At 45.6% G+C, this 23,704-nt stretch overlaps 2 long non-coding RNA genes across 2 annotated transcripts in view; one reads left to right on the top strand and one right to left on the bottom strand.

Moving 5' to 3' along the window:
* The window catches only part of LOC136021533 (uncharacterized), a 141,122-nt gene extending 132,230 nt beyond the window's left edge, over positions 1–8,892 (top strand). Inside the window, exons 7-10 of the long non-coding RNA XR_010615805.1 lie at positions 4,355–4,506; positions 5,025–5,883; positions 6,165–6,345; positions 8,557–8,892. This is a non-coding gene — a long non-coding RNA (uncharacterized LOC136021533). The remainder of the gene's footprint in view (positions 1–4,354; positions 4,507–5,024; positions 5,884–6,164; positions 6,346–8,556) is intronic.
* Positions 2,411–23,704, bottom strand: part of LOC136021534 (uncharacterized) — a 63,400-nt gene continuing 42,106 nt past the window's right edge. The window contains exon 4 of the long non-coding RNA XR_010615807.1: positions 2,411–4,294. This is a non-coding gene — a long non-coding RNA (uncharacterized LOC136021534). The remainder of the gene's footprint in view (positions 4,295–23,704) is intronic.

Genomic DNA, 23,704 nt, shown 5'->3' with positions numbered 1-23,704 from the left:
GATACCATCCATCCCATGGGTATGAATCACTAAAGGTTTGTGTGCTGTTTGCTTGGGACATTCACTGGGCACAAGAGAGATAGATTAGCTCCTATTCATGCTAGATGCTGTATCCCTTACAAAAGAAGCATTGCCTGCCACCATTCCGCTAGTCAGGGTGTCTCTAATTTGAGGTATTTCATCGCAAAAACAAGGTATGGGGCAAGAGTAATAGGTCAAAGCAACAAGTAAATGCCATTAGAGGCTCAGAATTCCTCATCTGCAAGAATGGTGCAGTCATTCATTGTGGACAAGAAAGAACACAGTCCTAAATCAAAGAAAGGCAACCAGTAGATGTAGCAAATAATCCATACCCTCTGCCCATGGGAGAGAAAACCCCTGGTGTTAAATTTCAGCAGATATCAAGGTTAGAGTGTCAAGATGAGCAAGAAAAGCAGCAGCAGATGGGCCACATGTGTGAGGAAGGCAGCAAATGTCCATCACTGTTGGTTACTCACTTCAGCAGCAATGTAACCCACCGCCTGGGTTTTGAAGCCCACCACGACCTTGTCTTAGCCTGGCTTTCTTGCACAGACTGTTCTGCTGCAGTGAATGCTCTTACCAAGCCTCCTGATTGAAACAGGTCAGTGTCACGGGGTTGGTAGAGAGGATTTCTTTGCTCTGAAAAGCATTTTCATTGAAGGGCACCTAATACATTATGAGGAGAGGTGCCACCATTCACTCCACTTGTCACTTTACATCTGGTCGGGGTGCCAGGAATGAAATCCGGCAGTGCAGGAGAACAGGATTAATTTGTTAATGAATGACAAGAGAAAGGCCTTCTGCAAAGGGGTGCTGGAGGAGGCAAGCGTGCAGAAGTGGTCGTTAACGAAAGAGCTGTTTCACTGATGCATGAGGTAAATGTAGAGATAGATGGATACTATTCAGAGTCAAATGGTAAAGTGTATCTCAGGGACACAAGGTGCCTCCTGAAGAACCACCGCGATATATTTGGGGTTGGGTTTTCAAAGGCACCCAGGGGTGATTTCTTTGGGGTTTTTAGTATAAGGTATTGGTTTGCTTGAAAAAAAGAAACCAATCCATTTTAAACAACCAAGAGAAGACAAACAGCTGTAATTGAAAAGCATTGAGAGCTACGTCTCCATTTTGAAGAGGAGAGTGATTTTTCAGAGCTCAAAGCAATGAAGCACCCAGCCTTTACCATACTTCAGGGGAATGTCAGCACCTAATTCCCTTTAGTTAAAATTGAAACACAATGAATTTCGTGTCAAGCCAATTCCCTGTACAGAAGAGCAAGCAAAAAGGTTTGCAGAGGATGTTTAGAGGCATAACATAGGGCTATAATGTGAAATACATGGCAATTTAACATACAACTACAGTTGTATTATGCAGCCGTTATCGACAGTGTGACTGACACAATGTCCAATTAGGAAGGAGGAAATGACATCTCTTGCAGCTTAACAACTACACTGTTAAATATGGTCAGTCTTTGCCTTGGGAGAGTTATTAAAATGGCAGAAATTAGTGTTAAAATAATTGATTGGCATTTCCTTAAGATGCAATAATATTCCCTTAAATCTCCTTTAGATAAGAGGATGTACCTGAGACATTTAAAGGACTTTTGGTGTATGTGCAGTGAGGGTGACTCACGATGAATAATAAATGGCGCTGGGTGACTTGTTGTTATGGCTCTGATACTGCACGATATTAACTTTAAAATCATGCCTTCAGAACTCAGAAACTTTATGGACTCCTGTGTTTTATGATCTTACAACCTCAAGTCCTTCATCCCGCAGACAGCAGCATCTTTGTTCCATCTCCTGATTACCAGGTAGCTGCTGGCATCGCTTCCCTCCCTGCACCTTACTCTTCAGATCAGCTTCTCTAATGAATGTTAGTTTTACCGGGCTGGAATTGAACCACTTTAGACCATATTTCCTCAGACATAAAAAGTTATCTAGGGCCTTACCATTCCTAAGTGATGTATGCACATTAGCTAATTAATTCATCTGGCTGAGTAGCATATTAATTTCCTTTAATTTCCTATTCTCACTCAAAAGGTAGCATTTCCTTGAAACCAGTGTGGTGGTATAGGAAAGGATTGGCAGATTTAGGCTTTCAAGGACAGCTTGGGGGGTTGGCTTTGAGTTATGCAGCAAAATACACGTTGAGTATGCATGTGCATACACACAGACAGACTCTTGCCTTTACAAGACAGACATGCACCATTTCTGTCAACAAAACAATCGTTCTGGTCCAAAAGGGCCTTCTTTTACTGTAAGTAAGCAGCCTAGGAGCTTACCTCCTGTTTTCAAAGATGGATGATCCCCTCTGGACTGGGGAAACAGTAAGACCTGTATTACGTCTGTAATAAAGAGACAGCTACTATCCAGCTTCATTTATTGGTTTATTCATTATAAATCCCAGCCACTCAGAATCCAAGGACATGCTCAGAACTGGTTTTACCCCAAAAGAGCCCTTTTCTGAGCAGTTATAGAACTATGGTAGAGCCTTACCCTTCCCTGACTCTGCACCTAATGCAGGGGCTTTTAAACCAGTCTCAACACCTTTGTGCATGGGACAGGGACACATATCCAAATATCATTATTCCGAAGGATCACATCAGTGTAATCATATGTACTTCTGGAAATAGACTGGGAAAAAGCCACAACACAGACTCCAGACAGGCTAGGAGCCATTGCCTCACCTAAGGTCTAGATGCCAGCAACCCCATGAACTCATGTGTTTTGCCTTAGCACTGATTTGGGACCACCCCAAGGCCTTTAACATCAAGCAGGACCATAATCTTCGCAGCACCCTGTCTGCTCACAGGGGTGACCACAGATTTGCCTCAAATCAATCATCACCTAGTGATGATTCACACCTCTGGTGTGGTGTGACAGGTCTCCTTCATGGGCAAAGCACAGTCATAGAGCAGGTTATCCACCCCATCCCCACACTCTTCCCTGTATGTGGTTCTCCCAGGACGGCAGTAATCATTCTCTGCAGGTGAGTGTTGGCCACAGCTGGTTTGATTTTCGCATGAAATGTTCTAACTTGGTGCTATTCTCTTTCTTCTTCCTTAGCCAGCCCATGCTGCCTCCCTTCTTCCTTCTCATTTGTGCTGTGCTAGAAGTGGTAATGGAGCCAACATTCCGTTGCTGAGCTTCTCAGGAACTTCTGGGGTTTTTTTTCTCCTTTTCTTCTTTTTCTTTCCCAGATTTCTCAGCACTTCCAATCAGCTGTTTATATTTAAAGGTTGTCAAACTCATTTAAGTTATAGGAGTTACTAACTCATTTCCCCTCTCTAAGCAGGCTGGAAGAGGGCAATGCTCCCTCTCAGCTTCACTGTAATGCTTTTTTATTGTCCTTAGCTGAAAGCTGCTATGAAAAAGATGAAGAAAACAAAGTGTAGGTGTTTTCTTAAATAAGTGCCATAAATTCAGGGCTTCTGGCATGAGCTTGATTCTGGGTTGATGGCATTCTTGCAAGGGTGGGTGAGACTCCTCTCTTCTACCTCTCTGATATGGGCTGAGACAGTATTTGCATTATGCTGGAGTCAGTTTAATGGTGTACTTGGCCTATTCAAAGTAACAGATTTATTTGTATTTTTCCAGGAAAAAGAAGTAGTTCAAGGCATGCAAAATGTTCCATTTTCTTTAGGACCTCTTTGCATGGAGTGGGACCTGGTTCAACAGGACTAAAGTAGGTTTGGAACTGGGATTCCGTTTTGGACTGAAAAATTGCATCATATTGCACTGCAAACTCATACCTGACAAGCACAGTATTCCTTGAGAGCACAGAACACGTGTGCAGGGGTAATTAAAAGGCTCTTTAACCCACATGGTCTCGTGAGGTCTCTTCGACATGAGTGTGCAGAACAATTTAATTGAGCAGATTTTGCTTTTTATGGGAAAGGTGTTAAAAAAACCTCCATTGCCATAGGAGAATCATCTTGGTCCATGGCAGCAGAGGCAGGACACGAACGGGCACTGCTTGACCTCAGATCCTCAGAGCACAGCGCTGCAGGGACCAACCCCGTTTTCACACTGTTTCTCCAAATCAACCAAGTCTTTTGTGATACCAGCCACAAGCCATCTCTGCAGCTGCCACGCTCCAGAGGTGCTGGACTTGTTGTTACTATGAAATTTAGGGAAAAACAATTTTTCACCACTTTTCCCCCATTTTCCCCACCACAATTTGCTTTTCTGGCATCCCAAAATGGAGTAAAGCTGTTTGATAACCGGATGGTGCAGACATTCAGGGAGAGGTGGAAAACCAGGCTGGTGTAAACCTGAAAGAAATCAGCAGTTTGTTTTAAATACTTGTTCTAATTGTATTTTCCCTTTTCCAGGCGGTTTTGGGAGTGTATAGTAGAGAGATGTGTGTGCATTACATTGTCTTGTAAGAAGAGAAGACTGCATGAAGACCTCAGAGCAGCCTTCCAGTACCTGAAGGGAGCCTATAAGGATGCTGGAGAGGGACTCTTCATCAGGGACTGTAGTGGTGGGTTTAAACTTAAACAGGGGAAGTTCGGGTTAGATATAAGGAGGAAGTTCTTTACTGTGAGGGTGGTGAGGCACTGACACAGGGTGCCCAAAGAAGTGGTGAGTGCTCCATCCCCGGCAGTGTTCAAGGCCAGCCTGGACAGAGCCTTGGGTGCCCTGGTTTAGTGTGAGGTGTCCCTGCCCATGGCAGGGGTTGGAACTGAATGATCTTAAGGTCCTTTCCAACCCAAACCATCCTGTGATTGTATGATTACAATACAAAAGCAACGTCTTTCCTACTGAAAGTGTGCATGCACACACAGCTCTGAGCTTACGTACAGCGAGGAGGAGGGGGGAACACAAATCAAGCCCAAACATTATGTTTTTTGCATTGAGCTGTCTGGGTTGTCAGTTAGGGAAATTAGCCTGTCTATCACACATCGCTAATTTCCCATCACTTCCCCTGAAACATGTGGGCTTTTAAAGAAACTTCTTCATTTTCCTCTCATTATTGTGTTTCTTTTTTGTTTCCTCCAGTTCTTAAGTAGGAAAGTCCCAGAGGATCCAAGCATCTGAAGGAGGAACTTCGGAGCTCGTCTGATTCTTGCATGAACTTACACAGAAGTAATGGGGAACGTGCAGAACACGCCCAGGTTCCTGTGCTGGGTTATCAGGCAGAGAGGGACGAGTTTACAGAGGGGAAGGAATGAGGGTGCGTGGCCAGCCTGGTGTTGATGCCTGCACAGCATTAGAGGTCTGTTGGGAGCATGTTACAGGGTGTTTGTACAACAGCCTGGGTACATGTTTGCTCTGTCTGGGGTATTTGATAGCCTCAGCTCCTATACATGTTTGTGTCTTTTGTTGCTCACTGGGGGCTGTATTTGTGTTGGGTTGTATGTGAGCCTGTGCCCCTGGGTGTATCTGAGCTGTCACCATTCACATAACAGATCCCCATCCAAACCACCTGCGGGTGCGCAGTCCCTTACCCTCCTTATGTGTTCACCTGCACGCCTTCAGCTTCCTTTCTTATTTGATGTTGTGGCTCCCCTGCAAATCCTTTAAGTTTGTAAATGTAAGAAAATGGCAGAGCAGAAAAGAAAGCTGGAACAGCTGGGGATGCCTTGGGGATGGTGCTTCCTGGCCCCCGAGATTACTGCGCTATCGCATTGCACTTAATTGTTGCAGTGTTTAGCAAATTGCATTAATTAAAGTGGCACATCTGGCCTTTTTATCAGAGGCTGTGCAGTTCTGGTTTTGATCCTGCAGTGACAGACTCTGACGGTATCAGCACCCCTGGGTAAACACTCATTACACCAGGGGAAGGGGTTCCTTTATTCTGCAGGAGGCTGAAAACCGGGTGTGATGGGAGCACAGAAGCCTCATTGAGAAGCCTCTGGTAAGCCCTGGAAAGAAAAACTCGGTCATTAGTAAAGTTCAGTCACCACGGCCCAACACTACCCTCCACAGAAAGGTTGGGCTTTCCCTCTTCCCAACTCAACCTATTGTAGGTTTGCACCCAAAAGGTAGCTGAATCAAGTGATCAGCCAAAGCTGAAGCTCTGCTCCCCTCGAGACCCACCTTCCTTTTCCTGTGTGTGCACCTATAGCTTGTACTGCAGCCCCCTCGTACAGAGCAGCTCACAAGCAAACATTGGTTAATTCTGTCTAACTCTCCCAGCCTTCTAGATTCAAGGGAGTTGAAACTCTCAGAAAAGATTTAATGCACTCTACAGTCGAGATCTCTTCAGCTCTGAAGCCACCCACAGGTTTTCTTGAGGGAAAAATACAAACATCCTGCGTAAGAACTTGGTGCCTCCACTCTCAAATCATCGCACATTCACTCCATTGATTCATCCCAGGTATTTTTGAGAATACATCACGTAAAGGACAGTTTGCCCCCTACATCAGGGGGCAAATTCTTAAAATGATGGACCATGAATGGAGCCAAATTACCTAATGGAACAGTTATTTTAGCAGGTAATAGCATATAGGTAGTTTTCATATAACCAGAAACTTCATCTGCTTTTTATTTTAGCAGCATTTATATCCTGGTGCATTGGCCATGGCATTAAAGACCTCATCAGTTAATCTTAGCAAAAGGAGGGAGAGGTAGGGGAGAAGAGAAATAGCAGGACTCGATTCAACGTACAATGTCAAACTTGACTCGTGTTTGCCTTTTAGACAAATAAGGGACTTGCTTAAGGAGTGGACAACCTTACATCCAGACTCACGTTAACACAAACAAGCATCTCTGGGTGACAATTAGATTAACATTTTTAACTTCCTAGTTAGAGCTGAGTGTATTTATGGGCCTTTCAGAAGACAGCTTCTGAAAGCCTGCAATTTGTGTGCTAATAGAGCCAGCCCCTCTGCAGCATGGCCCATTCCTGGCTTAGCCCATTGCATCCCCTAGCACCACTGTAATAGGAGAGAAATGACCCTAAGTGCTATTTGTGATGGCCTGGAAGTTGTAGATAATGACATAGTGCCTAGGACAATTACTCCACCCATCTAATCCCGTACTGCCATGGCAGTTCTTCCTTTGGGATGGCTGCCTGTGTGCGCCATGGGGGTCAGTTTTGGAAGGGGAGCCAAACTGGGCTTTGAATAGCACAAGTGATGCTTTGCACCGTGCATCAGAAGCTATTCTTAAGGAGCTGTAAATGGACCAAAACACTTCTTGGAGCCAGTACGAGCTGTGATCCTCAGCTTGCTTGCTGAAACATCAGCATGGACTTCACATCTCCAGGAAACCCATAGTCTGAGCCCAACTTTTAGGTCTGGATGCTCGCTGACACTACTGCATCCCCGCTGAATCTGTGTGCAGGTAGATGAGGGATCCTAAAGTTCTGGATGCAGGGAAGGTTTTATTTTCCAGCTAAATTAAATGCATTTAGCATTGTCTTCAAAGAGCTTGGTCCCAGGTAAGGCCACATGAGCAGTTTATTTTCCACACACCTGAGTTTAGGTGATGGGCAATGCCTTCAGCAGAACTAGCCCCTGCCTCACACCATTGCCAGTAAGCCCTTAGCTAAATAACCAAGAGGTGAGAGAGGAGGGAAGGGTAAACTTAAACACAGGAGCCTAAGAAAGAGGCCACTTGTAAATCCATCCACAGCCAAGCTCCCATTAGAGGCACAGAAATACGGCTGCACAAGGCTGTAGCAGATTTGCAGTTGTATGGGGGAAGTGTTTGCTTCCCTCTCTGTATAATGACTGTTACTGATATCATTACGGTGCTCCACTTGGCACATCCGTTCACTTGGCAGCTCTGGCTGAGGCATTGGGCTTTCCAGTCTATAGAAAGCTTTGCAACACTTCTCCTCGAGCACACGCTCTGCAGCTAAACGAGTAATTATCCGGGCGCTTTAATCAACCTTCATTCTAGCTGCATTTGCCACTAAATCTGTAGCTAACTTTGAAGACCCCCTGAAGCATGAATGCCGGCTCGGCGTTGTGTGCAGGGAAGGCCTTCAATTGCCCTGTTGGTCTGAACAGGAACTTTCTGTCTCCTACAACTGCTCTTGCCTTGCAGGACTGAAATGAATGGATGCGGGGATCCCAGCAGAGCTGTGTCAGGAAACAGCTCAACATCTGCCCTAGTGTGGGACATTTTATTTATGTTCCCCTTGGCAAAAGAAAAGAATGTGCCATCAGGAGGTGGTAAAAAAAGGTTTTCCTAACCAAAACAGCCTCTGTGCAGGCACAGTGAAACAGGCACAGTTGCAGAAGAAGTTTGCAAAGTGCCAGAATTTACAAGCCTGTGTGGGGAGCAACATCCCTTCAATGCATGGCAAGCCGTCTGGCTCTATCACCCAGCATTAGAGACATTTTGTAGGCTAGGCTGGATGGGGCTTTGAGCAAGCTGCTCTAGTGGAAGGTATCACTGCCCGTGGCAGGGGTTGGAACTGAATGAGCTTTAAGGTCCTGTCCAACCCAAACCATTCTGTGATATTCTGATGCAATATCAGGAGCAGGAGGTTTGTTCACATGAGTAGTTCCTTCTGAAAATGCTGGCTTATGTCTCTCATTGAATCTAATTTCACTTTTGTCTCTTTTTCTCTTGTCAGCATGGGTTCATTTGCTAGCTCCTGTCACCATACTGCACCCTCCATGTCCACACTTCCAGAGAAACCAAGTCTGTTTTGTCCATCCCCAAGTCCGAGCCATGCAGTTCCAACCAGCCTCTCCTACATGATCGTCCGTATTTCCAAGACATCGGTCCACGATGATACTGATGAACTCGCAAGCTGGATTCACCAGTCCCCACTTATCTGACTGCATCGCACGCATCAAGAAGGTTATATCACCTGATTTGACCCTGCTAGAACAAGGATAATAAAATATCGAGTTATTTCAGCTTTCAATCTAATAATATGTTGCTGATTATAATTTCACTTCTAGAATTATGAAGATCTTTTTTGCAAGCAACAGAATCCATCAGTTCAGTTGATCACTTGTTCCAATGGTTAATTTTCCTCATCCTTAAAATTTGATGTCTTGTTTCTCATTTGAATAGCTCTAATTTTAATTAGAAGGCATTGGCTTTTGTTGCTAAATTAAACAGTGCCTTGCCTTTGATCTGGTACATACTGCACTGCACGGCCCTTGCTAAACTAAACATTTTTAAACCTCTCATGAGGAAGTATCTGAGGTATTCAATAATTTCTGTATCCACTGTCAATGCATGGATCAAGGACCACCAATAGAAAGAGCAGTATGTGGAGCGAGAGAGGTACGGCTAGATCAGTAAATGGAGAGAGTAAATCCAAAAGTGGAGAGAGAAACAAAGGGAGGAATAGACAGATCAGTAGATCAACAAAATCCCCAGTTCCCCAGGTTGGAATGAGTCCTTCACCTTAGTGAACAGCTTTTCTTACCTGAAAACTGTGAGCCAGTTCACACATAATCCATCACTCTGTTGATGAAGCCATTTGACTCCTTAATTTCACCTGGAAATCATGGCTGCTCACTAATCACATGGGAAGCAGCCTCCCTTTTCACTCCCCCCCAGATCCCTGGCACCATTACTCCTATGTTTAGCAGTCACTTCTTCCCATCACTCGCCAGAATCGCTCTACATCCGACACGTTCAACTTTGCATCACAAACTTGTCAATTGGCAGGAGCAAAAGCAACTTCTTTTTTTTTATGGTCCTTACTTGACTCTGGCCCCCGGCCAGTCAGTGTCTTCATTTATTGTAATGAATTTGTGTCATTAATATGTTGGATATGCACAGCAATTGCAAAGTAGTACATTAGTACAAAAGCTATTGCTCTGGATGCCAGCGTTTTATTGCCACAGCTGATTTACAGGCTGATAAGCAACTTTGTGGTTGTCCTTGAGAATGGGAAAAGGACAGGTAGCGTGGCAGAAGGGAGGCACTGTGGTGGCTGAGGGGAAGTGTGAGGTTTCCCAGGCCTTGCACAACAGGCAGTGGACTTGATTTCATCTTTCCTCTTTAAAATGTCCTCACGATCCCGGAGAAACGCTGCAGACAAAGCCTGGGTGGGAATCTCGGGCACTTGGGAAGGAGATCAAGTGCCATTACAGCACTGTAGGTTTGGGAGCTTCTCTGTGACTAGCTCATAATGGAGCCATGTCATCACTTTATTGCAAAGATACGATAAAGACAGGCATTATATGGTGTTAACATTTAACAGCCATAACTTAACTTTCAAAAGACATTACAGGCCAAGTCACAGTGAATTGTTTCTTTCTATGCGTTTAATCCTTGGCTCGCTTGCTATAGAGCAAGGGTATTTGCAGGGAAGATAGAGTGCTAAGCAGACAGACTGACAGACCTGTCTGTCAGCTCGGGAGGGTAATCCCTTGAAATGCAACCTGGAAAGAAGTATTTAAAAGGAAAGCACGAAACAGAAACAGAACCAGCACAGTCAATATATTTGACTGTCAAAAGAAACAATGAGCATCCCCCTCCTGTGACTGAGCCTATACCCAAAGGAGTCAATCGCAAGCCCCTGTATGTGATGCTCCTGGAAGCTTTGGTGGGGCAGGATCAGGAATGAGGAATGAGAGCCACAGAGAGACCTGGGCAAGGTCAGAACATCGGCTCAGGTCCAACATACCTGTGGGCTGGGAAGGATTTGGCCAAGATGCTCTGCGTCCCGGCAGTCCCTCAAAGCATAACACCCTGCTTGGGCCCCAGAGCTCATCCCAGCACACAGGCACCCAGATTGAGAGGCTGAATTTGGAGAGCGAACTGTTGGACAGTCGCTTTCCCAGGAAATAGCTTCCCTGTGGCACTCACTGCTCCAAGGTATGACTGAAACCACTATGAGCCAGAAGCAGATGGCCCCTTTATAGGGGTAACTTGAGCACCCAGAGAGGGCTCAGAGGACAACCTCTTTGGAAGGAGTGCTGGGTTCTCCTGCTTTGGGCCATGAATCCTAATTTCTCTCCTGGAGAGGAAAGAGGAAAATTCCCTATGGGTGGAGCAGAGCAGGGAGGACGTTACTGCTGTAACCACCCGGTCCTGCCTCTCCTTCTTCCAGAGCAGCTGCTGTAGGGCATCGCTGGGATGAGCTATTGATCCAGGGGAGCCCTGTGCTCTCCCATCTGGCCACTGGAAGGTAGGAGGGACGATCCCCCCGTATTTCATAAGCCCTGTGAAAATGAAGTGGGCAGTCCAGGGACCTCCAACCTGTCACTCCCCATCTTAATTAGCACTGTCAGCTTGCCTCGCATTGTAGGTAATTAATTATGGTGCTTCATAGCTGCATTTCTAGCTGACACCAGCGCCCGCTGACGGGACAGGGTATCGATTTTCCAGCCTGTTTGTTTGTGCTTGTGGTCAAGACTCACACAACAGGAAGCGTTTGGTGCGCGCTCAGGATAATAATCACCAGCGTTATCTGAGAGCCATAGCAAATAGATTTGGGCCCAGAAATGGACTCAGCTGCTGAAAAACCTATTAGCAGCATCTCAGATTTCCTGCGTACCAGCAGGTTAGGGGGCAAGCACTTTAACATTGCCCACAGCTTGTGGTTAATTACTGTTTGTGGAGTTCCCGTCTGCAGTTATGCTTGACAAAATGCCCATAAAGACAAAAATGAAATGCTTGCTGGTTTTGGATGGATGCCACCTGGTCCCCGTACCCTTCCTCCCCCACTGGGTGCTAAAAGAACAGCAAAGACAAAGCAGAGTTGGGCTGGTGTAGAGCTTTTGTGCTGAGTGTGAGCAGCGGTGCCTGGAGCAGCTAACAGGGGGATGCAGACCCCATGGTGCAGTGTAGCCATTCAGAGCTGTGACCTGATAACGTGCCATAACCCGATATGGCTATTGCACGTGTCCCTGTTTGCTCTCCGGGATAGCCTCTGGCTTTGCCAGATGCAGAACATCCAGAGCTACCTGCTAAAAGAAATTAAGAGTTGATACAGCAGGAAATAGGCTTTTTTTCTAGCCCTAAATATATTCCCTCTTAAGGGCTACAATGCAAGAGCCTCCTTGGGCTGGTCTATACCATCAGCAAAGCATGCACCAACGTACCTAGTCAAATGGAAGGTGTCCCTGCCCGTGACAGGGGGTTGGAACTGGATGAGCTCTAAGATCCTTCCAACTCAGACCAGTCTGTGATTCTATATGAAGCAGAGATGCAAGCTCCTTAGGATGGTGTTTGGAGGGCCAGGGCAGTTATAGGCATACTTCCAAACTCTTCATGCCTTCTTATTCCTGATGAAGAAGCTAACGGGACAGGTAATGGGTTGAGGGCCATGACCTAGGCTGGGCATCTGCTGCTGACCTCTCCCAGGGGTTGTGACCCAAAGGCTGAGAGCGACTAATGCAGAGATTTATGCCTTGTTAATAACAGAACTGAGCAATCAGTGTAATGAAATCCATGCTCTGCATTAATGCGTGGCCGAGGCAGCAGGGGCTGAGCCCTGCCCTCTCCCAGGGTGGGCAAAGGGGATGATGTCTGCCTGGATTCAGTCACTCCCTCCAGAAAATGGGGCCATGCCCAGTGCAGGCAGGACCCAGTGCCCAGCAGAGCTTTGGATTTGCTACTGGACCAGCCCCTGTGAATGGGCATATGGCAGTACAGGAATGGCAAGATGTCCATCCTGAGTTGAATGTTGAGTATTGCCTCAAGGCATAAAGAACCCCAACATTTTTTTTCCACTTGGGTACAAGTTGCAGGTTTTAATCACTGCTAGGTCCAGCCTGAATATTTTGGATTATTTCTCCCCCCATAAATTCCTGGCTGCTTTTCATCAAAAATCAGAAATAAGAAGGTAGGAAGAGCATGGAGGTGGGCCTGTACATTCCCTGGCTCTCCAAACTGTTACTTCCATATATATATTTAGAAAGGTCTTGTATGAGAAGACATGCAGGAGAAAGATGCTGAAGTAACTCAAATATTTCCTAGTTACCATCACATGCCACAGATTTTGAGTCCTGACATTGTGATTCAGACACAGCTAAAATTAGAGCATGGCTCTGGGCGTCACTGGATTTTTCCTTCAGAAGGATGGTATGACTTATGCAAAGTTGTTATGCTATAGCCCAGATACAGCTATCTAAAACCAGCTGTGCTGCCTCATCTCTTACTGGAATATGGCCTTACTATAATAGTACTCCTTTGATAAGGATGCCAGCTCTTTGTTGTCCAGCAGGCCCCTGAGCATGGAGAGTGGAATTTAAGATATGAGAACAAGTGCACATCTTTGGAAAAACTCAGGTTTTAAAACGATTCGTTTGTTCTTTACAAAAAGAGAGTGCCTGGTGTATAGTATTAGGGAAACTGCAGAGCAGAATCAGCTGAACGCGGGGTACTGCTGAGATTCTGTCATCAATTATTTAAACACATCTTCCAGAAGGAATAAAAGAAATAGAAGTGGTTATGCTCTAACTTCTGTGGGGAAAGCTATCCTAGGGACACAGTGGAGCCAGCACTGTTGCTCCTGGGAGCCTCATTGGCGTCTGCCCCAGCCCGGTGGCACAGGGCACTACTACTTCCTCAAATTGCTTTTATCCGGCTGGCTGTCACAGGGGAAAAGGGGAGGAAAATGGTGCTGTGAGCTTTGTGTCCAAAGCTCTGTGATGGAGCAGCAAGGAGGGAACCTCCTGAGTGCCAATTTGCTTGTGGCAGGGTTTTCCCCATCAGAAATAGGAGGTGGAGGATGAGCATTTATACAGGGATGGGTGGCTGCCAGCCTGTCAGTCACAGGGAAACGAAGATCTCCAACAGGTCTAACTGTAAAACATCGACAGTTAACTCGTGCCAGGGGACCCGGCTGAGGTTAATCTGTTGCCATAAAGGATTTATTAACTCGGATCATGGCGTGCCTGGGGAGGTGCCGGGAAGAGGAGAATGCTCCGAAGCCCGCACACCCCATCGCTTGCACACCCCTCTGCCCAAACAGGAAACATCCCATCAGTGGTGCAGTATTTATTTCTCTTTAACCTCCCACCCCTGCTAACCACCCCCCGCACAATTAAGCTGGATTCCCATGGGAGCTGGGGGAGAGGGGGAATGAGAGGGGCAGTGGAAGCAGAAAGCTTCCCCCCTGTGTCATTAGTATAAATTGTGTTTGTGCAAGTTAGATTTTACAGCAGCGTGTCAATTAGGGTGTGAAATTTAATAACCCAATCGAGCTTCCCTCGCTCCAAGCTAAATTGAAATGTGCTGCCTGTTTGGGAGAGGGAAGGAGGGTGTCACGGGTGGGAGGCTGAGGTGGTGGGTAGGGTAGGGGTGTTTTTCATGTTGATTAAAAGGGAAGGGGGTTGTCATCCTTAGCCAGGCAATAAACACCAGCTTTGCTTGGAGGGAGCAGCTGATTTGAGGTTTTAACTTGTGTTTCGTAAAGGTGGTGACTTTCTAGTAAAAGAATGCTTGGGAGGGAGAAAGGGAAGCTTATTTAGTTGCTTACCTATAGTAATGTTTCTAGTGGGAGGTCAATGTCACCACTAATGACTGCAGCACTGTGGAGCAATCCCAGCTCTGAACACCCAAAGCATTGCTATAAGAAGGAGGAGAAGGAAACACACCTCGCCAACACCCCATCCCATGGCAATACAGGGGTGGGATGGGTGCCTGCCCAAATCCCACCAGAGCATGAACGGCAAAGCTGAAACACACAGGGTTTTTAGGCCAGTAGGACCAATATTAAGAGCACAAAGTGATCAGACTCTATCTGTAACAGGGGCTATAAAAACTCCTAATAGGGATCTCAAGCAGATATGTTATTGGTTCATTTAACTTGCTTTAGGCTTTAGGATGGATGGTAGCACCAGCTGGCCCTACCCTGCACATGCTGTTTGTCTCCACCACTGTGATAGTAAGAGATTCAATAAAACCATAAAAATCAGTGCTTTCACCCAATGGCAAGGCTCCAGGAGCTGAAGACTGGAGGCAAACAGCAAATTAGGAGACTTGTGAGAGCTCATCTCAGATTTTAGCCTCACCCTTGCAATGTTTGGTGGGGTTTTTCAAACATCCCCAGTTCCAGAATCACAGCATTGATCCCCTCTCGCCATCAAGGGATGGGCTGAGAATCACAGCTCTCCGTTTTCTGTCCCTGGGGACTAGAAGAAGATGTAAAACATGAGATAAATGTAGAGTCTTAGAAAGCAGGCAACAAATAACAGTAATTCAGTGTGTTACATTAAAGGCAGTAAACCTTCCAGGTCTGTATTTAATCACTTGCTGGTTTTGAGTCTAGTCTGCCTGGTTGGGGTTGACCATACCCATACGGGAACAGCAGCGCCCTTCATGCCAAACACATAATGTCTACTCACATCCAGATCCTGTTGTTCTAAGCTGCATTTACCCAAATACCTTGGTTTTTGAGGTGGCGTGGTGCATGCTGTCTCCTGCCTTCCCAAGACCTTGGAGGTGCCCAGAAAGCCTTTAGAGAAATGGGGTTATGAATACGATTCCTGAAGGACTGCTACAACCTCCATCAGTCAAAGACTGGAAGCAGGGAAATCGGGCAGTTACACTTACATCACAGCAGGTCAATGCCTGGTGCTGACTCTTAAGCACTTTGCTGCCTGTGTTTTACCTTGTGGGTGTTCAGCTGTGCATGCAGAGTTAAGCAGCTCTAAGAGGAGATGCAAGAGCCTAGGGGGAATGAAGGATGAGAAAGGGCAGAGGGACAGGCAGCAGAAACAGTGATGGCCAAGTCATACCGTTACCCAGAGCTGCCAGCTTCCACTACAGTGAATGGGAAGAAGAGATGGCAGTTCAGAGCACTCACTGGTGAGGTCTGGATTAGCTGCTCCCTGTTTGTGAAGGGAGAGGTCTTCAGGGCAAGGAACTATCTGAATCATACATTGCTGTCCTGACCAGGGTGCTATGGCAGGTCCTAACAGGAGTTTAGGCTTCTAGAGATGCTTTGTGCATCATTTTGGTGGTGTCACTCTCTTTATCCAGCTCAGGGATAGCAAATCTGGTGCTAAAGATAGTAGCTTCGTTTTGTATAGCTCACTGCTCTCCCTTGTTCCTCCCCCACCATTGCCCGACAGTAACATGTGTGTTGCTGCATTTCTCCTCTCCATATCCCATCAAACTGTGACACTGCCCTTATCCAGCCCCATGCCCGCACTGTTTTCCTGAGACCTTTTCCCTCCTCAGTGGCAGATACTCTCCAGCCAGGCTCCACTGCAAACCTCTCCTGGGCTGCTGGTCTCATAGCTCTTTAAACAGACCCGTTATCTAGGAGACTTTCCCAGAGGAAAGCAACACAAAGGATAGTTTTGTGGTAGCATCTTTGCACCAAGCCCTGCTGAAAATATAAGGCAGTGGGCTGGAAACAGCAAAGAAATGTTTATGAAGTTGCTTTCATGGACACTGCACATGCGGTGATATGTTTGTAAATCAGGCCATGCCATTCCCTGAAATCTATGTGCAACGTTCTGGATATTTAATGAAATAAAGGTGTAATTAGCTTCAGCTTTTTAATGCTTTGGAAAACAGCGTCACCTTGATTTGAAGGCAACTCTTAAATAAGATTGAGTTACCATGCGAGCAACCCACTGCAAAGATACAATCTAAGGACGGAACCTGACCCCACCAGGATTTCCTCTATAGTGTGTTTGCATTGTATCAGCATCTAATCTGGAGCACATATCTAGGCTTCTCTGTGTCCCATTCAGACTGGGAAAAAAAGCTGAGTAGCTTCACTGAATGCTAAAAAAGGAGACATTTCCTACAGGAAGGAAATTTTAAGGTTATAACCTACATGGTCCAAAGTGCATTTTTCAAGCATCTGAAATGTTAATGGTCTCCCATGTCCTCCAAAAACCTTGAGAAGCAAGATAAAATGCTGCATAGCAAAGGCCTTTAGGTAGGTTTGCAATGGGGAAAGAGATTTAACGTAAGATTTGGGATGCCAATGACCCGTACACGTTTTCAGTGAACAGCAAAATACCATGAAAGAATTCAGTGCCCTTCATGTAATCAGCCACTAGCAATGCCCGAGGTATCCTGAGATACCAAATCCACTCTGGGTCTTCTTAACTACCCAACTGCTTATCCCTGGTTCCTTATCTTTTGATCAACAAGGCTTGATTTTCAGAGGAAGGGGATGAAATATTCCAACAGGATACTGTCAAGACTGGTGAGAATTTCACTGGAGATGCAGAAGAGATGCCCATAGCCTGAGGTCAAGTCCCCAGCTGGGTGCTGAAGGCATGGCTATAAACAACACAAATGTTTTAAGCCCCCCAAAATCAACGCAAGTGTGGTTATTAGAGCAAGTAACTCATTGCACTGTCTGCTTCCCAAACCTGGGCTAAAAATGGCTTTCTGGCCTTCCAGCAAATAAAAACTAAAACTGAACAGCTGAAAAATCAGGGATTTGAAGCATAATGAAAGACAATCTGGGTCTGTGGGCACAGGAAGGGAAGGTCTTTATGTCCTTCACTGGAAAACCCTAGGTTTGACCCTACCCTAAGCTACTGCAAGGCAGGATCTGTTACTTGATGATCCAAACAGGCATGAGGAGCTTCAGGGACAGAACATTTTTCAGGGACAGAAAAGAATATCTTATTGTCATAATATTTGAAAAGAGCCCCCAGGAGTCAAGGAAAATGACAATAAAAAGTGTTGAAAGTGGAAAGAAGTGGGAAAGGGTGCACGCGGCTCTCAGGACCTGGGTATAAGGCAGGAAGAGGTCAGCACGCAGCCTTGCAAGAGGCACTACAATTAGCTGTTGGAAAATGAGGGGTCTCAATGAATTCCTGGGGTGTTTCATTGAGAGTTGTCCACTTTGGAGAAGCACTGAACTTCCCCTGAACCCCTGCCCCCAGGTGAAACCATCCCTCTCACACCCACAAAGCACAGGCTCCGAGAAACACAGTCTCCTTCTCCCCTTCTCTCCATCCCTCTTAATATCACTGTTCTCAAGTTGCCTGATGTACCGTTTATGACAGAAATAACCTGCCTTGGCACTGACACTTGAATTTCACTTAAGGTTCATCGCATTATTAATGACAAGATCAATATTTCCGAAGCCGCAATGAGAGCTCTTACCATCCATCCTCCTCCCTCCCCTCCCAGGCACCACGCTCTTTAATCCTCCCTCTCTTTTCAAGGGTATCCTCCTCAGCACTGGAAGGAGACTCTCCCATTGCTGGGGATGGTTCATTCAATCCCTGACAGCTGCCCTGACATATTTCTCCCGAGCCTTGAAACCTGAGTGATAAGGCTCAGGAGTGGAATAACCCACAGACTCTGTCTAATCACAGCGACTGCCGTGGCCTTGCTGAACTCCTCCACTACAATTAGGTAATCACACTGGCAGACAAGCCTGATTCATATCGTTTTACCATCAGTAAAGTGATATCTATCACCCCTACGACAGACCCGTTATTGCTGCAAACCACTTCATCCTACCCAGTTAAAACCCCTTGTAAAAGCCAAAAAAAAAAAAAGGGATTTGGACGTATTTTATGGCAAATTAACTTTTCACATATTCTTTCCCTCTTTATATTAAGATCCCATTCGCAGCTGACACTTGCAATAATATCTGTGCCCCTCATCAGTGGAAAGGGTGGTCCTGGGTGAGGGCTGGCAGCATCCCCCAAGGTGCTGAAAGGGGATTTAGGACAATCGGGAAAGATGAATTCCCAGCTCCCTTTGCTCACCTGCCTGTTGACTCTGGAGGAAGCCCAGAGTTAGTTACTTGGGATGAACTCTTCTCCAAGGACAAGTCTCTGCCCCAAGGAAGGCAAAGGCACCCAAACTCAAACTGAAGCTTTCTCTGCCCCATTGATACTGAACTCCTTTAGCTGTCCTCCTACCAGACCGCTAATGCACGTCAATCAAGACAAAAGGAAACCTCATCAATTCAAACAAGCTTTGGATCAGACCTACAGAGCACTGTGGAAATAAAGCCACATACCTCACAAATGCAGGGCAATGAGAAGCTGCATCTTTATCATGTAGGGCCATACACGTATTTATTACATTTTCTTTCAGCTCTGATTTTTTTAGATTAATCCATTTCTTCTGGACCTGTACCTTAACAAAGCCAAAACCTGCAGTAACAAAGTGCAGCCAAGCTATTGTAGAAAAATACCTTCACTACAGCACATGAACTTCCCATTATAAAGGCTATATATGTGCACTGATTGATCCCTAAACTGGCATTTCACTTTATTTCCCACTGGAGGACTCATTCATTATGGAGAAATAAGACTATTAAATGCATGATGAAGCACATGCATCAATAGATGAGGCTGGTGGTTACTTTACTGTACCTATCTAAACAATAGCTGGTAAATAAATCTATTTGTGATCACATAGGACCCTTTAAAATGAATAAGGAAGCAGTACTTATTAAGCAGCAGATTAAAAAAAAGGCAAATAGTTGCTTGCCAGCATTACCACCATGCACACACACACAGAACACATTTTGCTGCTGCAGCTGTGCCTGCAGGGCAAAGGCAGGTCAGATGCACAGATTGCAAGGAAACTACCAACAGAGCTGCTCAGAGCCCCAGTGGCCTCTTTCAGAGGTGTGCAGGTATGTGTGTGCTTATATGGGAGCAAGCTCTTATCTCCAGCAGCAGGGAAAGATGCCCAGAGGAGAACACACAAGATGTTTGTTTCAAGAATATGAGTGTCCATACTGCAGTGGATGAAGAAAAGGCAACAAAAAGAGAACCTGAGCATGTCCATGGTAGGGGAAGGATCCTTACATTGTGGTCTTTCTTACCTGGTGAATGACCCTCTCCCTCTCTCCTCACTTTCTACAGCCATTTGCCCTTCAACAAGCTGCCTTGCAGGATCTCCCTCCCAGCCTTTGGCCTCCCAGTCCTGCTGCTTCTTATTGCTTCCTCTCACTTTGAGAAGATGCTTGAGACCACTTACATTGACCTTGACTCACCATTATGCCTCTTGTCCCAGACCCTGGTGTGCAATTGTTTCTGCCTTGCCAGGAATCCCTGGCAGCAGGATTTACCCTTTGTCTACAGTCAAAGATACAGCAACTTGGAATAAAACTGGTGGCTGTGATTGTGGTTGGGTGCTGGATGCTTAGAGATGAAAATGAAGCAGCTGGATGGGAGCACCAAACGGTGCCCTCAGCCCTTGGTGCTAAAGATTGCCTACTTTCCTGTCAGTTTTGGTGAATTAACGATTGACACCAGGGAAACTTACCCAAATTGGATGTAAAACTACTGCTCCCACTTGTTCTATTGAATCCCCTTTAAAGTTTGAGGGATTGAAACAAAAGCCTAAACACAGCCCCAAATTCTGGAGATAAAGAGCTCCCTGAATTCCTCATGGAAGTCATGGAGATTTCAGATGAAACATCTGCCACTGGAATAGCTAAAAAGTTATTTCCACATCTGATCAACATTTCCTTCTGCTGATCTGATCTCATTTTTACCTTGCTGCTAAACAAGCTCTTAATGTTTATCACTAGGTAACAGTGGAGAACCTGGGCCAAGCTGAGGTGATCTGCTTCAACAGGGACAAAGGAAAGGTGGCGATGGCAGAGAGAGGACAATGAGAAAGGAAGAGGAAGAGGGATGAAGAAATGAACTGTTCTAAACTCAAGAGATATGAGTCCACAAGAGTCTGAAATGGGACATAAGAAGCAGCAGTGGCCAGAGTCAACTTTCCTTGAACTGTTGTACAAATCAAACCAGCCTGCTCCTTTCTGTGCCCATTTTTGAGGACACTGAAAAGTCCCAAAACTGCTCCAACAATCCCATGAAAAAATAATAAAAAAAAAAAGCACAGATTTTTTTTCTTTAAATAAAAAAGGGCACTAAACCACCTCCCCCCCCAAACAACCACCGTGTTGTTGGTCATGTTCTTAGACCTCCAAGAAACCAAAGTCAAGCTAAGTAGATGGGACATAACTCAGCAGATTTTCCTGAGCTCTAATCGAACGATAAGCCACTACTTTATGGCTGAGTGTTCCAAAGCCTGCCTAATTCCTTGCCCAGCAGGCAGTGATTTACCAGTGTAGCAGGACACAGTGGGCAAGGTGGGCGATGGACCTTCCAGGGACCATTCCAGGTCGTGGTGGTCAAGAGCCATCTCAGCTGAGCAGCGTCTGAGGACTGATTGCAGAGCTATAACCAAATGCCCTCACGCGCTGATTTAAGTGAAACAGAGGGGGGAAGCAGTGACACACGAATGGCCGTTGTGGCCTCCATCCTCAGATAAATCAGTTATCTGTTTTTTCTCACTGTGCAGGCAATGGCAGTTTATGAAGCAGCTGTCTGAAAGGAGATTTACTGGACAATTAAAAGTGCTGACTTTCAAGCAGTGCTCTCGAGGTGGAGTCTAAAATTATTGGGTGTGAAATGCAAATAGATTTAACAGTTTTACTGCTATTTAGATGACGTTCACCCGTTCCCAGCTATTTTTCCTCCCCCCTTTTTTTTTCCTCTTTGCTCTGATTTTAAACGGTCCCAACTTTCACAGGTTTTAACAATCTCAGACAGTAAAACCTGAAGCACGCTCCAAGGCTGACCGAACCCAGACCGGTGGTGTGTGTGCAGGGAAGGAAAGTGGGTGAAAGCAAATCCTATCCCCAACCCCTAACAAAATATTAATTTAGAAATAAGCTGGTAATTGCATTCAGCTTTGGGTCTGCCCCACAATCCTCTGAGGCGGTTCTTATTCAATAAGCATTTGGCCAAGCCCCAGCAAACTTGAATAATCACGAATTGACCAGACTAGTTGCTTTAGGAAAACCTTCCCGAAGGAGGGATGTGGGAGCCCACAGCCTGGCGGTTGGTCAGGCTCCGGGGGAATCGTGTTCCCATGGGAGCACCCATTTCCATAGATGCTCCCCTGAGGTTCAGCGTGATCTGTCAGAGCTCTGATGGAGTTTTTATGAGGCTTAACTCCCTGCCTGCTGCATTACATTAATGACCAAAACAGTCCATGGCTTAATTAAAGATTAACTGTTAAGATCAGGAGAGCAAGATTGTCTCAGCTTGGCCAGCCAGGGCTCTCGAAGAAGTGTGAAGGGATGAAAAACAGTGGGAGAAGCAAAGTGAAGCAACCCCTACGGAGCCTCCAGCACTGCAGAATTAGGAGTTTCGTGCGTTTTGGCTCATCTAACTTCTTAGTTTAATCGAGGGCAAGTATCTATTACCCCTGCATACCTCCTCCTGCATCTCACTTCATAAAAGGTGCCACCGAAATGCTTGCTACAAAGAGGGATTTTCTGTGCTACTTGTAACGATACTCATGTATACACTATATCGTGCTACAAGATTTACCACTGCTGGGGAGACATATTTGCTTCTCAGACATTTTAGGTTTCTTGTGAGATCTATTGTACCCAGATAGCTCTAATCTCAACCTAGTTTGGAGCCAACTCAGCGCATTTCTTTGCTTATCTTAGGGTTTCTGTGCTTGTGGCTTTCATTATCTTTCATGAAAGGGATCAACAACCTCCCCTAAGAGAATCTCGCATCCCTATCTTGTTTGTAAAAACGTATTTGTTACTGCTGAAAGATTAACACAGCTGAATTAATGTGTCCTGTTTATGGTGAAGTATCTGCTGTTAGCATGTTCAGATAGGCGCATACACCAACACACCTGTCCACCTGCCATTCCACCACTGACACCACAGTTTTGCACCATTAGCTCTAATAAATAGATGTACCTACACTGGAGTCCATACAAAACTCACCCATTTGCCTCCCTTTCCTATGAAGAACTCTATTCATTTTACTGCATTTCTTTCGCATCTTTCTCTTTGCATCCAACCCTGGTGAGACAGATTCAGCAAACGAGTGTATAAGTAAAACCATGAATGTGATTTGTCTTGATTTAGTTTCACCAAGAGGCTCACTTCCCATCATCTCTCCTCTGCACTAGATGCTCCCCAGCTATGGTGAGGACATATGGTGAGACACTCTTCTAGGTGTCACAGATACAACCTACCTGAACCAAAAGCAAGACACAAGTAAAACACCGTTATCTATCTCTCTGCAATATGCCAAGGTGTCCGCAGTCAGTTACGCTGTGGCCCCACGTGTTAGCTGAGAGTCAGCACCTATTTGCCATGGTCTGGGGTTGAACAGAGAGCTGAGGGACTGGGACAACCTTCAGTAGGTCTCTCTCTTCCTCCTCCAACCCCCCAGGCAGTGAATCTGAACCACAGCTCTCTGTTTGCAGCTCCAATTGCAGAGAGCTCTTCAGTTTTCCCTCTGTTTTCTCCTTCTATAGAAATTAAATCTGATGTGAAGAAAGTGGAGCAGTGCCTTGAATGTGAATGCCTTTCCCTCCACCCTTCTGTTACAGAGCTCGTGTTCCTGTAACTCACCCATCAAGATAAACCCCCCAAGATCCTTCCCTGCAATGCAATAAATAATAACAACCCTTCTACCAACTCGTATTTCTGCAAGCTGGCACTGATTTATTCTTTTTGGCTCTCGCATCTGAAATAACTGAAAATATTCAATGGGATAATGAAAAATCTCACTTTTAATTCTGAAGCAAAGTTTGCCAACCTGGAAGGGCTTTAATAATGATTTTCTGATGAACATACACTCACTGGGTCTCCATTTGGCAGCTACATTTTGATTAAATCCCTCTATATCTGTATGCAATATATGCAAATGTAATTACAGTCAGCTGGGGGGGCTGAACGGTACAAATTTGAGACCTCACTCGAATAGCTTTGACCTAGAAGGAATTGTGCACCTAATACAAATAAATAGGACAGTTCAGTGAAAACCATGCCCATGCCAAAGGGATTGTGCTCCTGGTGCAGAGCG

This window comes from Lathamus discolor, chromosome 13 (genome assembly GCF_037157495.1).
Source record: "Lathamus discolor isolate bLatDis1 chromosome 13, bLatDis1.hap1, whole genome shotgun sequence".
NCBI lineage: Eukaryota > Metazoa > Chordata > Aves > Psittaciformes > Psittacidae > Lathamus > Lathamus discolor.
This window is presented reverse-complemented; position numbering and strand designations above follow the sequence as displayed.